The 20,218-nt window shown below is 40.8% G+C and overlaps 1 long non-coding RNA gene across 2 annotated transcripts in view; it reads right to left on the bottom strand.

Annotated features, from left to right (window-relative positions):
- Positions 1–502: 502 nt before the first annotated feature.
- The window catches only part of LOC120443028, a 77,966-nt gene continuing 58,250 nt past the window's right edge, over positions 503–20,218 (bottom strand). For both annotated transcript variants that reach the window (XR_005615077.1, XR_005615078.1), the window contains 3 exons: positions 3,757–3,877; positions 3,418–3,496; positions 503–1,111 (listed from right to left, as the gene is read on the bottom strand). This is a non-coding gene — a long non-coding RNA (uncharacterized LOC120443028). The remainder of the gene's footprint in view (positions 1,112–3,417; positions 3,497–3,756; positions 3,878–20,218) is intronic.

Below are 20,218 nucleotides of genomic sequence, written 5' to 3'. Positions count from 1 at the left end.
TCCATAAAGACCTGACGATCATCAAAGTGTTAAGCAGTATTTATGCAAACAAGGCAAACTGCAGGGACAAGTGTGCAACGTAAATCCATGCACATTTATCACGAGAAGAAACCGCCAACTGTGCCACACAAACTGAGCCAGGAGGGAACATGTAAAGACAGAATTACTCTCTCCCTTTCTCTCTCTCTCTCACACACACACACACACACAGACACACACACAGTCTCTCTCCTGGATAATTGGTGTTTTGTCTTGACTGCATGTGCTGTTATTTATTTGCACAGGAACTGAGAGTTTCCCTCAGGGCGAGGGATGTTTTTCACCCAAGAGTGTTCCCAGTGTTTTACATAAAACAGAATGAGACAAACCTTGGTATTATTTCTAGCGTGGATGCCAAAGAAAAGAACAAACAAACAAAAAATACAACATATAAGAATATTTTGATGCAACCAAAATACCAAAAGGTGAAGCGTTCGATCAGCTGATGTCTACGGCATAAAATGAATCGTAGCTGCAGGGGAGGAGAAGTAATTCTGAGTGAACTGGGAGTGGATTGGGGAAAGGGAAGAGGAGGAGCTGGCTGGAAACAATGCCTGCCATCAATTAGAGCATCCAAACAAGTGTTTTGATTTGACGTTGGTACCACAGCCTAAAACAACAGTGAAAACCTGTGTAGCAACAAAAAGAAAGACGAGATGATGTCTGTTGTCTTTTATAGGTCAGCGATGTGCAACCCGATATATTTCAGACAGCACAAAAAACCATCAGCTTCTAAACTTGTGTCAAGATCTGCATTCCCCCAAAAACTTTACAGTATGTGTTTGCTGAGAAATGAGCCGCATTACTCAGAATTTACCACAGCTCTCAAGTGTTTCACCTTTGTCTCTGCAGCCCAGATGTGAGTTTCAGTCCCTGGTAGTGAGTGTGCTATTGGGTTATGTCTGTGAGTCAGGGCTGCACAGGGAAACGGGTGTCTCTGACATGCAGAGCGGGGATTTGTGACAGGCATCTCTGAGGATGAACAGGACCTGCAGATGAAAGCGCAGGTGAGGCACGACCCACATTTCCATGTCCTCCCATCAGAACCCCAGTCATCAGCTGCTCTCGGGGTCTGCAAATGAAACATATCGTGCAGCATTTGTCAAATCTGTGTGGGAGTAGGAATCCTGTATGTATTTAAGTGCAGTATGTAGCGTTTTGGAATGTGTCTGTACATGCATGTTAGCATTTGGGACTGTCTGTGGGTGTAGGGGCGTGGGTTTGTGAGGACATATATCAAAGAGAAAAGCCTGAGGTTAATTTCAACATCACTGGGCCCCTAGAAGGGCTTTGTAGCACTTAGATGGAGTGATGCTTTAATATTCTGTATATCATCATGCTCTCGTCATCACCATTTAATTTAGTTTTCTGTTCTTTTTTTTAATTGACACAGTAAGAAATAATGGTGGAGCTTCCATGGTAAGAGAACTAGGTAGAGCACTTTGCTGTCAGACTGCAGGCTTACTTGTGGTTCCTAGAGTATTTAAAAGTAGAATGGGAGGCAGAGCATTTTGCTTTCAAGCCCCTCTTCTGTGGAGACAGCTCCCAGTTTGGATTCAGGAGACTGACACCCTGTCTACTTTTAAGATTAGCCTTAAAACTTTCCTTTTTGATAAAGCTTACAGTTGGGGCTGGATCAGGTGACTCTGAATCCTCCCTTAGTTGCGCTGCATTAGGTCTAGGCTGCTGGGGACTTCCCGTGTTCATACACCTCTCTGCATTTAATCATTAGTTATTATTAATCTCTTCCAAAGTGTGTCTTTTGTCTTCTGTCCCTCCCCTCCACCCCAACCTGTCACTGCAGATGGCTGCCCATCTGTGCCAGAGTATTTCCTGTTAAAAGGTAGTTTTTCCTTCCCACTGTCACCAAATGCTTGATCATAGGGCAACTACTGATTGTCGGTGTCTTCTCTGTGTTATTGTAGGATCTTTGTCTTATAATATAAAGCACCTTCTGACAGCTGTTGTTGTGATTTGCAGTTTTTTTGTATAAATAAAACTGTAAAACTAGTTAATTCTGAGCTACGTTATGCAATCTTCCAGAGTTACATACTGCACAGGAAGTGTTTTAGCTCTGTGTTTTGGATAGGAAGTTGTTTAAATGCACCTTTGATTAAATGCTGACTAAAAATATGAAAAGTTTTAATCTCATTTTTCAAGCAACCTACCCAAACCTACATATGATTCAGTTTATTCATAGGCTGTAAAAGCCCAACAATTTTCCCAACAATGGCCTAATGTGTTCACAGCACTGAAGTTAATGTTTATTCAACCCCTTTAAGAATGCACTGCACAATACCCTTTAAAAGCTTGAATTTTAATGTATATTCAGCATTTCTTTGCACTTGTGATTAACAAACAACACATAAATCACTAAAGGTTAAGACTGGGTAATATTCATTAATAGTGAAACACTGAGCTGAGATTGTTTGGGTTCTCTGTGTGATTTATCATACTAGCAGCTGCTTTGGTTAATGGCTTCAATCGAATAGTCTGTTATAGGCTATCATTTCGCCACGCCTCTGTTGACACTTAAGTCTCATTGGGACCATTTTTCAATTAGGTGATTAGTTTCATTGAGAATACAAATTAGTACCTCCTGTGAGGAGCTTCCCCAAATGTGTAAAGCTTATTTAAAAATATAATGCTTCATTTCGCCGTGAATCTGATCCTGATGAATATGTCACTCCGGCCATTTGTTATTCAGCACAGCTGAGCGAGAGAAAGGAGATGTTGGCTGTTGCTCTGTAAATATGGATTGTGGGACTTATTTGTCATAGTTCGGGTAAAATTAGTGTAGGGGTCTGAGCGAGACCACCTGGCCGGAGATTTGTAATCAGAGGATGTGTTTTCCTCACTGCACGCAACTGGTATTTCAGATCTCACGCTCACTCGCCAAGGTATCGGAAGGGTAATGGCTTAACTCGTGTGTAAAAAGTGAGGCGAGCACCACTTAGTGTGGTAGCTGTCACTTCCTGATTGTCAGCAAACGGAGAGCGAGTGTGAAAGAAAGAGAAAGGCAAGAGAGGTTATGTTAAAATTGCAAGTTGTTGCAGGGTGAAAACTTGAAATTGCTATTTTTTTCTCTATTTTGTTGTGCATGGACTGTATCATAAATATAAACAATAAGAAAAAATAGGTTTACCAGATCATAATGACACTGTTGCAAAGCCCTCAAGTCAGCGTACTGTAGATCTAATAATGTAGATCTTATTTCGTCACACCTTTAGTGTAAAAAAAAAACTTTTCTCCCTCATAGCCATGTATGGACTGTGATACTACATCAAGCAGACAAGTGAAAACACAGAGAAGTGTGTGTTTCTTCACAATGCCTGAAGCTTAAAGTCTGACCTTTTCCCCTCTTCATCTCGCTCTCACCTTTTTCCTCTCTCCTCTGCCCCGGAGCACCAAAGGGTGGGACTGACCGAGGGAGCCTATGGCATCACCCATCCCTGAGCTTGAAAAAAGAAAGAAAAATTTCAGAGGATGATGGCTAGCCTTGACATTGTTGAGACAGTGTTCGGGTGAGGAGAAATGAGGTAAATATCAATGGCGGTGGTCTCACATAGCCCATTAGTCAATGTCTGCAACTCGCTGTCTGAGCATCAACTCAGAGCAGCCCCAGGGTTCGCGCCAGCGCTGTCCTCCTGGTGAATAGTACCCAGGCGAAAATAAAGCAACCCGAGCTGAGCATAAATCATTAGGAACATTTGTTACCTCGGGTAATTGTGCTTCATTTATCTTCAGGCCTTTTTCCATTTGTCAACTCGTAGAGGCTGCTGGGTGTCAGCTGTACAGGTCTATGCAGTGGGTTTGGCTGGCTGTGTCTAACCAGAACCTGCAGGAAGCAGTGATAAACAATATACAAGTGTTAGCCTGATGCTAAAAAATCTTGGGTTTTTGCTATATTTGCAGCATACAAAACACTATGGTTTTATATTTTATCATATTATTATGAGAACCTCAATTTTAGAAAGAAACCATGGAGCTTAAAGCAAATTCCAGCATGCTAACATGCTAGCTGATGTTTAAGACAATGCAGAATTTACTGAAGTGTCATACCAGCACAAACTGTGTTTTGGTGTTTAAAAAAGCACTGTCAGTATTTTTAGAGCACAGTGAAAAAGGTGGGAAGTTAAAGATTTCTACAATTCATTCGCAAAAGTCCACAAACTGGTTAGCTAAGATTTGCAACATGCAATTTACTGCTAAAAGCATGCCTTGTTTTTTTCTGTTGATACTGAAATGACCTGACTGCACCTGTGTTTAGAAAACACAACCAATCAAAAATCAGCTGTCTTAACAAAATTGACCACAGCTATGAGTGCTCTTTGGTGATTAGGATCACACGCTGTTTTGTCCCGTTTAGTAAATCTTGTCTTACTAGTCAATATCTTATTCAACAACTTGTCAACTAGTAATGAGGTTTATGCATACATTCAATAAGGAAGATCTGTAGTCACAGTTCTGTCTGCTTCCTGAGTGTTTAGTGGCTAATCTATGCTTTGCATCTCTTCCACTTTCCAACACCAGCAAGCTCATTGCCATGACATCACTTGTCTAGTCAAATAATCTTTCCACCCACTTTCTTCAGGCCAATCAGCCTCCACTCCATCTACTTTAAATGTCACTGCTCATCTTCTCCCCTGAAGATGCCTTCATGCAACCCACCTCCTCCCCATCACCACCTCTCCCATGTTACTCAGGATCCATCCTGTGTCTACACTGCAGGGGGTCTTGTCCTAATTCTTATCACTGCTGGGATTCCATTGTGCTGTGATGGGCCATTGGAGTCCAATTACCAAATAGCTTAATTGAATTTTGTACATCAATTAATCACATTCAATTCGTTCTAATGATCGCTCCTTATTGAACTGAATACATTTCACAGCTGTGGCTGAAGAGGCTATCAGTAGCTTTGGATAAAGGCTACTGGGCCATAAACCATGAAAACTGAACACAAACTTGGCCTTGTGAAAGAGTTAAAAGCAAAACCTGTCAGGGGATAACCAGTGTTTTAATGTTTTTTGAGAGGAATGTAGGTATAGAAATTTCTTATTAAAGTCCAATAAACAGATTTTTCGGTCTGAATCAAATTGTGTTGCTACTTCCACAGCTGTAAATTGAAGACTTAAAATAAAGTATAGAAAGACAGGCTTACAAATGATGGTATTATAAAAGCAACTAACGCAAAGGAACAAAATGAAATCCGTTCCTCCTTCAAGTGCTCCCAATTCCCACACTAAGCTGGTAATGGGTAAATGCATAATTTTTACTGTGATGTCAACCTGCATGCAAAAGAAAATAGTAACATTCCCTTGAAAGTGATCTTTTCCACAAGTGTGTAAATCTGAAAATACAAACAACATGGTGGCAGCACAAAAGGCATTTCATCATCTTCTCAAAGTAAATCAGGATGACAAAAAAAAGATGAGGGAACTACGCAACAGAAACAACATTTTGCTGACTTTACACTGGTAAGAAGCTGTTGAAAGAAGCTTGGCTTCTGGTTGTTCTGGAGTGAAGTCTTATCTCTGGCAACTTTTGTCTTTGTCCCTTTTTTTTACTCCAGTGGGTTTTTTTGGAAACGGACAGTCTTCCCCATGGTCCCATTCCCATTTTAATGAAGACAGAAGTATTTGGAGAAACGTGCTGGTATGGGTGCATGTGGGAAACAGCATTTAAAAATTATCATTTTAACCAGCTCATAGTCGACGTCGCCTCAAAAACTTACTCTGGTTTCCTTTCAAAAAGAGAAAAGAAAAAACACACCACCGTCTTCTCCGATTCTCCCAGCTTTTGGAACTAAACACATATGCTGCACATTCTGCAGCATACTGCAAATAACTGCCTGTTGTTATGCAGCCGCAACCAATGCTGGCAAGCACAGTTCAATCAGTTTGCGGTTGACACATAAACACACACTAAACACAGCCGAAGACGAGCCCAGAAAAAGCTGAATGAGTGTGAGGTGGGGTGGAGGGTGTGTTTTAATGTGTACTGAGAGCTGCTCTTTAGGAAGGCATCTATTAACACCAATTGTAACCTCACTGCCTTGGAACCTGTCTCCAACTGTCAGCACCCTGCCACCTCTATTCACCTCAGTGACGCACGTGACACGCTGTCGTCTGTCTAAAACACACACTCACACACACGCATACACAAACACACACAAACACAATTATGCAGGCACATAGAACTCCAGCAGCACTCTGCTTAACAAAAGGCAATCTTGGATCTGACAGAGAGAGCAAGGGAAATAAAATCGGCTTGTCTGTGCTCATTATCGTCAATATATAGGCACATGTTCAAAAGTGTGCATTCATTCAGAGGTTTGAAACCAAGCTTACTATTCTTAAAGTGATAGTAAAGACATTTGGCATTGTGTCCTTTGACTTTGGTGCCTTGATGCACTCTTTGCTTGATCCCTTAATAAAAAGTAAAAGATTTATTAGGTGGTTGTAGTCGGTGTTGTCACAGGTTACGCAGGCAGGAAATCTTGTATTATGTCCTGTTTGTTGGAGGCTTTGAGTTTTACATTTGCTTTCATTCACTGCTGATGTAAGTTTAGGCTCCAAATGTGTCCCCTATGGTTTGGGCACCAACAACTACTTTGATATTTTTAGAAGATGGTTTAGGAGATGCTGCCCCTCCCTGATCCTGGTTCTAACAGAGGTTTCTTCCTATTAAGGAGTATTTCCTTCCTGCTATCGCCAAGTGTTTGCTCATAGGGGATCGCCTGATTGTTGAGGTTTCTCTGTATTATTGTAGGGTCTTTGTTTTATAATATAAAGCACCTTGAGGTGTCTGTTGTATATGGGAAATATATATGGGAAGAACTGCTAGTCAAACATGAGAGAACCACATTCTTAAGTTGTTTTTTTAATGAAACTAGCTAAACTATAATGATCATGGCTTATGTATGTATCTATGTATATTGGTATGGTCCCCATCTCCTTCTAGACAAGTGGACCAATCTGAGGAAACTGCCTAGGGCACTGTGAGTGCCAACATTTACATGGTATACACAATTATTTTATTTGTTAGAGCAAATTTTACCCTTCCCAGTACAGCTTATTATTGATCAAGTTATCAAAGTAAGCCACAGTAAAATAAATAAATAAAGTTTAGATAATAGTGCACAAAGGAGACAACATTGGTGTGGGGATAAGAAGACAGTTTGTGTGACATCATTATGTCATGAGACACTTTATGAAGCAACCCATTGGGTAAAACCTTCTCAAACATATATTGATGTTATTTTATTATGTTCTTCATTTTAAAGACTTGCATTGTAAAATGAATCACAGAATAATAATAATGAGAGTGAAGATATTATGTAAATCGAAAAGGTGTCATGACGACAAAGACAGGAGGAAGCGCGTTCAAAGAGTGTTTTTTGGCTCTTCTAAGGATCACATCCATGAGTGGCTGGGTGGCTGCTGCTGACAGGAGAGGATGTCTTTTATCAACAGGTGTTAGGAAGCCACTGAAGATATGAGGATAGATAGCACAGGCAGAGCGGCACAAACGACCCAGGAAGAGAGATCGCAGACAAGGTGTGTGAGCAACCGCAGCCGCATTCTCAGCCTGCAAACACCCTTTCACCACTTCCACAATCACCTCCGATGCGTTTCTCCACCCAGCCCCCCGTGCCACTTATCTTCTTTGAATCATCTGTGGGACCAGGCATTGCCAACTTTAGGTGTAATTAGCAGATGTCGTGCAACCAGCCATTGCCCAATCTCAATAAAAACATGTTTGGTTCCAAAACAAAGAATAGAATAGCTAGCGCTAGAATAACTCTGCAAAGGTGCAATTATTAACTTACACTAGACAGATGCGCATGCAAAGTGAGTGCAGCATGTGCAAAACAGGAGCCACTCGTTGTGTCTGACTTCATTAAATTTTAAACAGTCGCACTGACCTGCTCTGTTTTGGATTGTGCTTTTACAAAAAGGATGAATTTCACTCAGTCATGAAGTAAATATTAGCTGATTATAGTGTGTAATGAAAGAAACAAAACATCTGTGATGGAGGTGATGCAGGGTTTTTGGTTAAAAAAACAAAGCATGTATTATGGAACATGGCTTGCAAAACATGAAAGACATGCAACCTACCATGAAGAACAAACTATTACTGAGGACAGGAAAAAAAGGTCAGGACAGAGGAAAAAAACTTTCCTGCCCACCACACCAGATGGGTGCCTTTGCTGTTGTGAGAAGCTAAAGCTGGCTTCAGTCCAAACAACAGACGCAGTTGCAATATCTGTCTCCAGGGAAACAGCCCTATCTCTTGATGTTCAGGTAGCAGAAGGGGGGGAGGGGGGATGTTGGAGGTCAGCATCCTGCTTCTAAACCTGGAAAAGGAAACTAATCCAAGGTCAAACAGGGCCACTGTGTTGAGTGAGACTTCACATGGGGATGGGGTATTCAAAGTGCATCCCCATCTCACTAACTCCACAGTCTTCATTAAAACCCTGCACCTGGGCCTGAGACTGATCCATGGGGAAACCCCTCATGGCCACCGCCAGTCAGGCTCCTAAATCTGTCCCCAGCCCCTTATTCACTCCCCACTTATCCCTCCTTCCTCTCTTATTTTAGCCTTTCTGGCGTTTTGGGTCAAGCTCAGCGCCACAATACTGAGCCAATGCGCACAGGAAAGGGATAAGATAGGATTAGGGGGATAACAGAGAGCCAAAGTTGGCAAAAAGAAGAAAAAAAAGAAAAGAAAAATGATCTCTCTGGTCTTTGCTTGTTGCTCTTACAATTAATAATGGGTTGTAATCAGAAGCATTTTTCACCGCCTATCCTGGGTTTCAGGAGCCCTGCTCCCAGTTGTCATCCGGTGTTGAGAGGGTGACACAGGCTCGGCCAAGCTAGCACCTGATGAAAAGCTTCTTTTTGGTGTTTATCTCAGACACGCACAGACATGGTTCACTACATGAGCTGTTTTCAGTTCATGGAATAGGTTATATTTCTGACTTTGTCTAACCACAAATGTGACATTTTTATTTGATCAGACATGCTGTACATATGCATAAATGTGTATTGCTAAAGTACTCAAACGTGACATGATTCGTTTTCAGGTCCAAATTTGCATTTCTCATTGGGTGTTGATGAAGCCCCTCAGTTAATCCTAGACCCTACAATAATAAAGAGAAACCCCCAACAATCAAACAATCCTCTACAATCAAATACTTAGTGACAGTAAACAGAAAAGAAAACTCCCTTTTAACAGGAAGAAAAACCAGGCTCTGGGAGGGGCGGCCGTCTGTTGTGATGGTTGTTTGGGGAAGAAAATTCTCATCAGCAGCATAACCTTCATCCAGGGTTAGGTGTGGGGTTTGGGTTATAATAATGTCCAGCCCCTTTTTTATTGAGGTTTTTTCTTTTTCTTGTTATTTGGAATAACAAATTTTCTGTAAAAAACCTTTTACAGAAAATCAGACATACAGAAAAAAGTATATCAAGCTTTATTTGAAAGCTAACAACTTCTAGCTTCTGAACGCAGATATATCACAGGTGACAAGGTGGATGCTATGAGATTACATTTCTCTCAACTACTGTTTTGTTGTAGTTTAATTTAAAAGATCTAAAGCTAAAGTGACAACATTTTCTAATCCTACAACCTCAGTCAGCTCATAGGACATGTTGGAAGTGTTATGAAGATAATAACAGATTTGACCTAGTGTTTGCTCCACTGCTGGGACTTAACTGACATATTTATCAAAATCATTGTTTGTGAGGCAGCACTTGCTGGCAGTGTAATACTGCCAGATAAAAAGATATCCTACATGTGAAAATCACATTTCTGTGATGTAGATGTTTATTGTAAAGTATATAATAACTCAAAGTTATTTGTGCTATGAGGGATTTGAGTAGGTTTTGTCAGCAGGACCACGCCATATGCCCTGCCAAGAGTGTGTTTACACCAACCATTGCCGCTGACTAACTCTTTAAGGCCAGGCAGGCCAGCAGTGGTGTCACGCAGCCGGTCCAGTCGTGCCCCAGTCTGGATCTATGTTATTGTTACTGGTAGCATTAATGCGCTTAAGCGCTGCAACTTAATTTGTAACAATAAGAACAAATTAGCCCGATGCTGTCTGCATACAGCATGCACTTATAACTCTGCAACACAAAGCGGGCACACATGAGTAAAACATGCCTGCACCCAAAACACACATGTGCACACAGTCTCCCTACAGTTTGTCTCCTAAACACAAGGAGGCTCAGATTTCAGGCCTTGTGGTTTCCTAAATATATATCGAAGTACACATCAGGCTGCGTGTCACTACTGTTTACAGGAAAGTGATTTATGAGGCTTTTTGGGGAAAAGAGGGAACGGTGATATGGCGTAAATGACTTTCAGAGAGGCGCTGAAGAGGAGGTCAAGCTACTGTGGCCATTAAATCAACAGAAAACTCATTAATGAGGGTTATTTATCTAAGAATAAAGCTGGGAGAACTTACAGCATTTCATATCCATTATAGTGTTTAATCACATCAATGAGCCATTATTAAATTACCCTACACGATAAAGTTTTTTTTTTTCTTTTTACATCAGGGTTTGTCGGATGTGGAACCCCGACATAATGCTTCTGCAGATTCCAGACATAACTGCGTGGCACTAAGATAAACATAGTTTGCATGTTGTCAAATAAAGGAACCGTACCAGACCTTGAGAGATTCCTCTATGCTGTCTTCATACAGTATGACAGGCTCTTTGTGCAGCACTTCATGGAGATCAACTAGTCAGACTGGTAGGGTTCCATTTTATTTGGTCTACTTTAGTGTATCTGCATGTGTGCAGTGACTTTGTATCCTTGCACGTACAGCACATGGCGAGCCGAGGCTGCTTCAGAGCTCTGTAGCTGCGTATTCTCAAAACACTGACTTCTTTGGCAATAGTGCTGTGATGGAGGCATGGTGGTGTACTGTTAGCTGGAGATGAAGAGGGAGATAAAAACCTCTTGCACACACAGAAAGAAAAATTACTCTGCTCCATAGTTTAACAAAAGCAAGAGCATGCAGCCTTTCATGGCGGATGTCCAGTGACAAATTCGGGCCTGAGCATTTTGATACGAAAGAAAAAGCACACACATACAATAGCGAGCGGGTGATAATTAATGACCTGTACACTGAAAACCTATTTTGGTGCAGCTGAATTGTATTTTTAGTGGGGGGGTTTTCAGAAAGATAAACCAAAACTTCACTTCTGTGTCCCTCGCATACTTAAAATTGGACTGCAGTTTGAATTCTTTGTGCAAACTGTAGCAGCAGGGGAAGCATACTTAGATCTTTTCCTTTTAATAAATGCACAGCATTGAAAGACTCTGTTACAATTGAAACGTCATATTCAGAAAGTTAATTTCACTCACATAGAAGTGACAATTCAAAAATATGCAGTTCTTACTCAGTGGTCTTTTCAGAATCATGCATGCTTCATTTTAATCAGCTGATGTACTTCAATACTGCACTTAACAACACGATCAGGATGGTGCCTTGTTTAGCCTATGAATGCTGGCACAGGGTGTGTTTGCTTATTTTTTCCGACTAACCTAGTAAACAGAGCAAAACCATCGGCAATCTGCCCCTATGTAACACTTAACATGTGGGAGGATCTCTCACGCTGCTGGGAGCATGACTGAAATAGCCAGGCTAAATCTTTGAAGCTTTGATTTTAGCAGTGTGATATGGCCATATTTGAATAGCTAAAGCTAGTGTTAGGACGCTATAACACAATGTAATCATGGTGTTATTCCTGTAATGAAAACAGACAAACAACAAAAACTGAGACTGGAACAATAACACCTTAAAGAGGAAGCAGTACCGTATTTTTCGGACCATAAGGCACACCGGATTGCAAGGCGCATTAAGAGAAACAAAACAGTCAGATAAGTCAAACTTTACTCAACTCATTCTTCTTGCTTCCTCCACTCCTGTACCATTGATTCATTAATGTTGAATTCTCTTGCAGCTGCTCTATTCCAATGTTGTTGCAGTATATTAATGACTAACCTCGTATTGTGGATGGATTATCTCAGTTGTTCTCCTGACTGAAGTTTGGTCCGTTTACAGCATCCTGCCATGCGATTGCATTTGTCCATAACCATCGAGAACCCTCGCGTTAACTTTTATCGAGTAGAAATAAGTTAGCGTTTATCCTCCAGCTTCACTGTGTTTAAGTTATGCTAACATAGCTGTGTCGCTAGCGTTCATGTAGCACATCATTATATACCAGCTAGCAAAACTTCAGTAACCCTACAAACATCACTGCTGTTTACTTTCCTGTCTACATTTATGTCAGAAGTGATAGCAGAGCTGTACATTTTAATTTTTTCAGAAATCTCTCAGTCAGAACATGCTATATCATGTTTAGGTGGAAACTAGCGAGCTAACTTCCTGCTAACTTCTAACTCCGTTAAATTTAATAAATTCTGTTTTCATGGATGCCTGGATGTTAAATTTAATTGTTACACCTGGTAAAGCAGCAGCTGAAGGAACTACCATTGAGAGTGAAGGATACCAATGAATGGCCCCCAAGCCTAGAACGTCCGCTAGCAACCAACCATCAGCTTCAAGGTTACTCGCAATGAGCGGATGGGTCCCTGCGTGAACACAGCTTTGACCTTGTTATCATTAATGTTCTCAAACTTTTATTGTATTTATTGTATTTATGATTAAAGCAGTCATTATTCTGATAAAATGTTGGGGGTCAGCCAGTAAGCAGAAAAATATGAACCATATGTGCCATGCTGCAGTTACAAAACCACATGAAACACAAAGAGGTAGGGGTGAGAAGCAGGAGCAGGGCACCGGTTCAAGCTGGATATGTCCAGAGTCAAACAGACAGCGGAAGGTGGCCTGTGCTCAGACACCAAACGACCACCCCAAAGTCACCCTGTGGTTGCACTCAAGACAAATGGACAGCTGTGGTTCGGTGGCATCTCAGAAAAGTAGATCCAGTCACGGCGAAATGTACGCGAAACAGCTCAGGCTTACGCTAGGAAATTAATTCCAGAGTTTAAGCTTGAACTGTTAATGTCTTAGGCCCGGCTTTTAAGTATGCAAGGAATTTAAACAAAAGAGGAAAATAGGACTGGAGGCACAAAAAAAAGTCAAACCAAGCCATACTGCCTTGTGTGCTTTGGCAGAGTAAGAATCTTTTTTTTCTTTTTGGAGTGTGAGATGAAGAAAGAGGTAAAAGGGTGGGAGTGTGGTGTTTATTGGTTTCTGCCAAGCCAGTCAGAGAAGCAAACACAAGCAGGGTGAAACCCGATCAGATGACACCATGCCTGAACCGGTGGCAGCACAGTGAGGATTCAGGGGAAAAACACTGATAAACACACGAGGATGGGACACACGCCTTAAAATCATCATTAGATGAGCAGCCCAGATATTACAATTTAGATATTGCCCAAATTTGCCTGAGCACGTTTTATGAAACGGGCACAAGGAAGTAGGAAAGTGGATTTTTTTTTTTTTTTGATTTTTTTTTTTGTCAAAGTTTGATCAAGGATGACTTTTAACCGTCAGGGGAAATTTTCCAATTGAAGTCTACTAATCCATCCTCTTGATCCCACTCTGCTCCTCCACTACCACCACCACCCCTCCACGCACACACACACACACACACACATATTCTGGCCCAGGAGGAAAATCCCTCTGTGGCCAGGCATTTCTTTTAAACTTGATATGCTTGTGAATCACCCCTAGTGCTGCAGTGCTGGTCCACTAATGAACACAGGGCCCACAGACTGAGCAGTCCATGCCCTGCTACGCTCCTCGATCGCAGTGGAAAACAGGATCCAGCTGCCCAGCACCCTGTCATTATTATAAAAAAAAAAACTTCCAGAGCACCCTCTGTTTGCCCCTCGACCTGTCTCATGCCCCGACCACATCTCACCAATCATGGCTCTCGCTGCAAACTTTGATCTGGACTTAACCTCTTAGCCTGTCTTTATTTTCAGTCTCCCAGCTATAGCATTAACCTGCATCTCCCGTTATTAAAGACATGAACTGCACCTGAGATCTTTGATCTTGGCCAATTCAGCCCTCAAGTCTAGGTCCTGAGGTTTTATTGTCGATCTGGATGAGATCATTGCACTGAAACGCTTCTTGTTTACACATAATGTCTTCCTCACATACTGCACACGTCTGCTGATTGCGGTCTTCCCCTCTTAAGTGCGGCAGTCTAGGATCTGTATCTGTACCAGACGCCAATGTAAATATGGACGTGATGTGCAGAGAGAGGCAAAGGAGGAAGTTAACGGGGGAGAAGCGAGGACTCAGGAGATTGGCATGAAATCTTTCGTCTGATAAACTCATCAAAGTGCCATGCCTTTGCTGCGAGGAGCTCGAATGGCGTAAAAACACACACACACACACACACACACATGCACATAGTCTGATGCACACAAAGGCACGCACGAGCAAAAGAAAACATGCACGTTCACACCCAGCTGATACCAGCATCAGGGCAGAGTGAAGCCATATCTAATATGCTGAGTGAAAAGTAAACAGCGCTGCGGCATCAGGGCTTCCCGCTTACTGACAAACCATCTGACTCAAAACAAGACGGGGCGAGAAGGCTTCCAGGAGCCCGGGGTGGGGCTCCTGGAGGGTGAGGTTGGTTGGCTGTAAAACACACAGGAATAATGTCACACACACACTTAAACAGGAACAAGAGTCAACTAGATATAATTGCTCTGTTGTTGTTCTGTCACCAGCAATTATAGCAGGGGTAAGGCAACAGTGATTTACAGCAGGAATGGCTGCTGGTGACAGTTGTTCTTCTCCAAATCTGGATCCACATTATTAACTACATAAATAGCAAATCCACAGACAGGATCTAATAGTAATGTATTGAGTAATGATAGCAGGAATGGGAACCTGCGCTGATGAAACAGTGTCTCATTGCAAAGCTTTGCCACAGATTGCGTTAGCCTGTGAGTTGAGAATAAAAGCAAGTGAATTTTATGAGGCTTCAAATGATTTTACAGTGTGTAGAGCATGAGACACAACAGCTGCTCTCATTCCAGGGCTTCACAACATAATGTGGTTTTGTCAGATCTCACTCTTGCGTTGTATTTTGCATATTTGGCTGCGTCCCAATTTTGGAGGGGAGGTCTACAAAAGGTGAGTTGGGGGTTGGTGCTGTTATGTGCAACAGGTATGTCAGCCAGGAGACCACAGGTTGCATCGAGTTTCCTTCCGATCTTCTTACCCTTGATTGATTTTACTTTTTTTTTTACTTACTTTAGCTTAGTCTCTAAAAACCGCTTGGTTGAGGAAAACAAAACGCAAGGTTTGGGTTCAAATAAGACCTTTCACACCCATAGCCCTTGGGGTGGAAAGAGGTACAGTTAGGAGTGACAGTGCTTTCTTATTAATACCATAACCTGTTCTGTCACACACCGTTGCCAAAGGATGTCTTGTGCAAAACTGAGACGTGACAGTGTCTATAAAGGCAAGGAATCAGAACAGGGTGGACACAGTCTGTCCTTAGATTATACCTGCAGATAAGCAAGAAAAAGCTTTAAAGATGGGAAAAGGGAAGAAATCTCAACAAGCGAACTTGTCAGTCACAGAGGTGGGATCCGTCTTCCACTGAGGACAGACAGACAACGGATGTCATGTGTACACAGATAAAATAATAGAAACAGGATGGCCACGCTGTTTGCAGGAGCCAAAATTAAAGCCTGCAGTGTTATTTCCATGTTCAAAAGTGAACATTTACGGATAATTTGTTTAGCAAAAATATCTTTTTTTCTTCAAGTTGGGAACAAGTGATGTAAAACATTCTGTAACTCATGTTAGCGTGTCCCTTTTCTTATCAACCAAGCACTTTACATTCACAAGCCATTTGCACGCTCATGCCAAGAGCACTTCTACTGCTACGGCTCTGAAACTATTATGTTTGGCAATGATATAATAGGGGGTGGTTGCAGAGCGTAGTATTTTGCTCACTGATGCAGACTGCACCAAAGACCTTCTGATTCGTGGGTGATGCCTTCTACCTTCTGCACCACAAACACTGAACACAAAAGCTAAGATGACAGATGAATGAATGATGAGGTTTGGACATGTCTTTAAAAGATTTTTTTTTTAATTTACACAAGTTGCAATTCTTTACCTGGCTCTCTATGCCTATGGATGGAGTTCTGTGTTCACTGCCATCCTCTCAGCTCTGCTTCCAAATACCTCGGCGCTCTGACAACGAGCCCGCGTGCATGCGTGCGCACTGACTGGCATTTAAACAGACTCCCCTGCTGGCTGCGTTGTAGACACAATAAAGGAAGCTTCAAACACAGCAAAGGGGGATGTGATTTCTTCTCCACCCACACGCAGCGCAGCTCTTCTCTGCGGTCTGAAAAGTTTCACAAATCATGTTAATAAATATCCTGGCCTGAGCAGTCTGCGGCTTTTCGCTCCCAACTCCAAGGAGCTGCACGCTTTTGTTGTGGCCACGCAGTTTCCACATACTCTCGGAACATGTGAAAAATATTTGTAACCATAAAGAAAGGCCAATTGGTATTAATGGTGTGGCACACAGTGGAGGCCTCGGGAAGTGTGTTTGAATGTGTGTGTGTTTGTGTGTGAGTGGGGAGTGTGTTTGGTCTGGGTCAGTCAGACACACTTGTTTCCCAGTAGGATGGATCTGATAGGGGCCACAGGGCAAGGAGCAGACAGATTCATCAGAGTCATCATCTCGGGGTGTCCGGTATCCCAGAGTGCAGTGGTTCAGCTGCCAGGTCTGCAGTGGCAGCCATGATGGGCTCCAGGTGGCAGCTTCAGATGTGCTGATCTGAACCACAGCACGTTAATAAGTGAATCTAATCTCTATCATTAGTTTTCTCCAAGGTGTTGCTAGCATGAAGTGAACAATATTTCTTGAATGCAGTTTTCATATAAACCATTTCATAATCAATTGATTCATAATTGATAATTAATTCCTTAGACGCCTGCTGTCTAAGTAGAAGAATTTTGATGTTCAAATACAAACATTACATACTGTTACATACATAACAGTGAATGTGATACTCTGTGGGCACTTCCATTCTCTGAGTTTTCATTGGATGTTAGACTGGCTTTGTCATAGAGACCTGGCCACCCTGTGACCGTGTAACAATATAATACAGACCACTGTTAAATGCGTTAAATACGGTATCAGCATTTTTAATGTATTGTGTATCATTTTATGCATATAGTCTCAAAACTTCCGACCAACCTGACACTTTAAGTTTATTTTAATGAAACTTTTAAATACTGATTACAATTTAAAGTATGATTTGAAACATGATTATTGTCAGGAATTGTGGCGTGTGATGTGCTACATAATGTACTACAGAATTAATAGTAGAATTTGAATTTTTGCTCAGGAATTCAGACATGAAAAAAGTATTTTAGTCAGTATTTGAGTATTTTGAGGTTCTTTTTCGAAGGGATAACATCAAACAAGCTTACACTTAAGCACAGATTTATCTGCACTCATAAAAACAAAGGCATTTCAATTGTTACTTAAAAGAAACTGTATAGCATAGTATGCTTTACAGTTGCATCAGAAAACCAGTCAGTCCAGCATTTCTCAGAAAATGTTTCACTTCCAGTGCGACAGAAATAATTTTTTGTTGTTGTTTCAACATTTAAATGTATGTTTTTCACAGGGTAAATTTCAAAAAGGAAGCTAAGTTAAAATACATTTCTCAGCCACTACGTAATAATTCAAACTTATGAGGTGTTGTACGTGTTTAATCATAAAGAGTGTTAGTAGTGAAAACAACAGTGGGGAATTGATGTCTTCAACAGAGTTGAACTAAAATCTCCAGCTGGTTTCTAAATCCACGAGAGGACCCCGACTTGACCCGTGTGAACCTGTGACAGGAGTAACATTGGTCATTTCTAACCATTCATTTCCACCTCACACCCGACTGGCTTTCTAACAAGATATATTTCTAACGAGATGGAGCCAATAACATTTAAAATCTCTGCTTTTCAAAATACTTTGTTACAACATTAATATTTTAATTATTGAGCAGCTGGTAAATTTAATTAAAAATACAAACTTTACATACGAGTGCTCCTGTAGTCACAATAACTTGCCATGTTGTAGTGAGTTGTAGATATTTGCTATGTGCCATAATTGTGAGCTTTTTGTTTGTTTGTTTGTTTGTTTGTTTGTTTGTTTGTTTGTTTGTTTTTCAAATTTAAAAATGAAAATAAATCTTATGAAAAAAAATACAAACGTCACACAGTTTTTCTTATATTATTGTGTGACAATAGAAATATAACCCTCAGCAGAGGTTGCTCATAATACATTTTTTTGCCGTCAGTATAAGATACCTAGTTAAATGTAAAATTTTGTGACAAGTTTGATTTAGGGCTGTTTGGACTGAAACACCAGAAGCTCTTCTTGGCAATCAATCAAATCCAACTGAAAGCAGTTATTTTTCTAACCTGGCATGCATCGCAAAGGTATGAAGGCATACCTATAAATATACGACTTCATTCACCTTAAAGACAGCCTACACTTCTTTCTGGAACAAGGTGCAACCGGCTGCTTTTCTTTTTCTTTTCTTGCTTTTCTTCTATTTTTGCTGTGACTTTGTACAGTAGTGCTGACATGCTGACGGCCAAATGCTGCACAAAGCTAAAAGGCTGATTTTAACTCATAAGCAGAGATGGGCTGTAACACTACTGTAATCTGATTACTTTTTCAAGTAATGAGTAATGTAAGGGATTACTTTTGCCAAAAAAGTAATTAGATTACTGTTACTTTCCCGTAAGCACGCTGCGTTACCAAACCGTCGTGATTTTGTTTGTGAGAGTGTCTGATGACAACGACGTAAGCACGTGCGACGTGCGTGGCAGCAACAGACGTAGCTAAACAATGGATCATATGGAGCGCGGGCGACAGTACGACCATGCAGCGTTTAAGGACGTACTTACATTACTTTAAGTTTGAGTTCGTAAAAAGTGAGATCTTCCCGCTGACATGACCGCTGCGGCACCGGACAAACCTCCACCAGCTCCACTCCTGCTAAACAGGTGAAAATAGATTTAAGAGCGACGGGACTCAGTGCCACTGAATCTTTGATTTTATTTATTTTTTGCTATCTATTTGAAAGAGTGAGTGTAAACACAAAACATCATTTTATTTTATATGCTAGAATATGCAGAAAATAGGTTTAAATGTTAAAGAATTTCTTCAACTCAAAGACAGTTGCATATAATTTAATTTTTGCTTAATGCAATGTACATAAAATTAAAAGATTAAAACAAGTTTTAGAAAGAGACTTTTTCTATTTGATTCAATTTTATATGATGGATTATGCATAAAAAAATAGAATTGGGCTGAAGGTCTATTGCTTTATTACGTATTCAGGTTGTGTATCATGTTTCTAAAAAGTAACTAAGTCTCTAAGTAACAAAGTGACTAATTACTTTTGAAAATAAGTAATCAGTAAAGTAACGGGATTACTTTTTTGGGAGAAGTAATCAGTAATTAGTAACTAATTACTTTTTTCAAGTAACTTGACCAACACTGCTCATAAGAAATAAAAGTAAGGGGCTCAGATCTTTTCTACAGCTCCCGATGAATACATTAAAACACTCTCCTTATTTCTTTGCTTTTTTTTGTACCTAAAAGTCATTATTCTGGAAAGTAGTATGCACTAATCTGTACTGGTTAGTAAATATTCTGCAGGTTTACGTCAACAATGGTGCAAAATATGATTGTTTTGTTTTTGTAATAAACTGGTGTCAAATTTCAGTTTTTAATACAGGATTAAGGGATAAAAAAACGTTTGGATCCAATGTAAGATACTATGAAAATAGGTGTAGGTGCAAACAAAACTGATAACTGATTGTTTTGTTCATTTTTAAGCCCTGTGACTTGGGTGGTTAAGAAACTCCCAGTCGCAATCAATCACAGAGTTGGCAGTTTGAACCTTAGTCAGCACTTTGTACTGCATCTCTGCTACTGAGGCCATTCCTGTTGACTGAATGAGTGAGTCAGGCATATGGTACTATGAGTGCCACAGTGTGTCTACATTCATATTCATATACAGTTATCAATTATTACAATATATAAGTTCATATAGTAGGATTTACACATGTAAATATGATTTCCTTAGCCGTATGATATCGGCATCCGTTTAGAAATTCAATTCAATTTTA

This window comes from Oreochromis aureus, linkage group 12 (assembly GCF_013358895.1).
Source record: "Oreochromis aureus strain Israel breed Guangdong linkage group 12, ZZ_aureus, whole genome shotgun sequence".
NCBI classification, from domain to species: Eukaryota; Metazoa; Chordata; class Actinopteri; order Cichliformes; family Cichlidae; genus Oreochromis; species Oreochromis aureus.
Note: the sequence above shows the minus strand (reverse complement) of the source record. Positions and strands in the feature narration are given on the sequence as shown.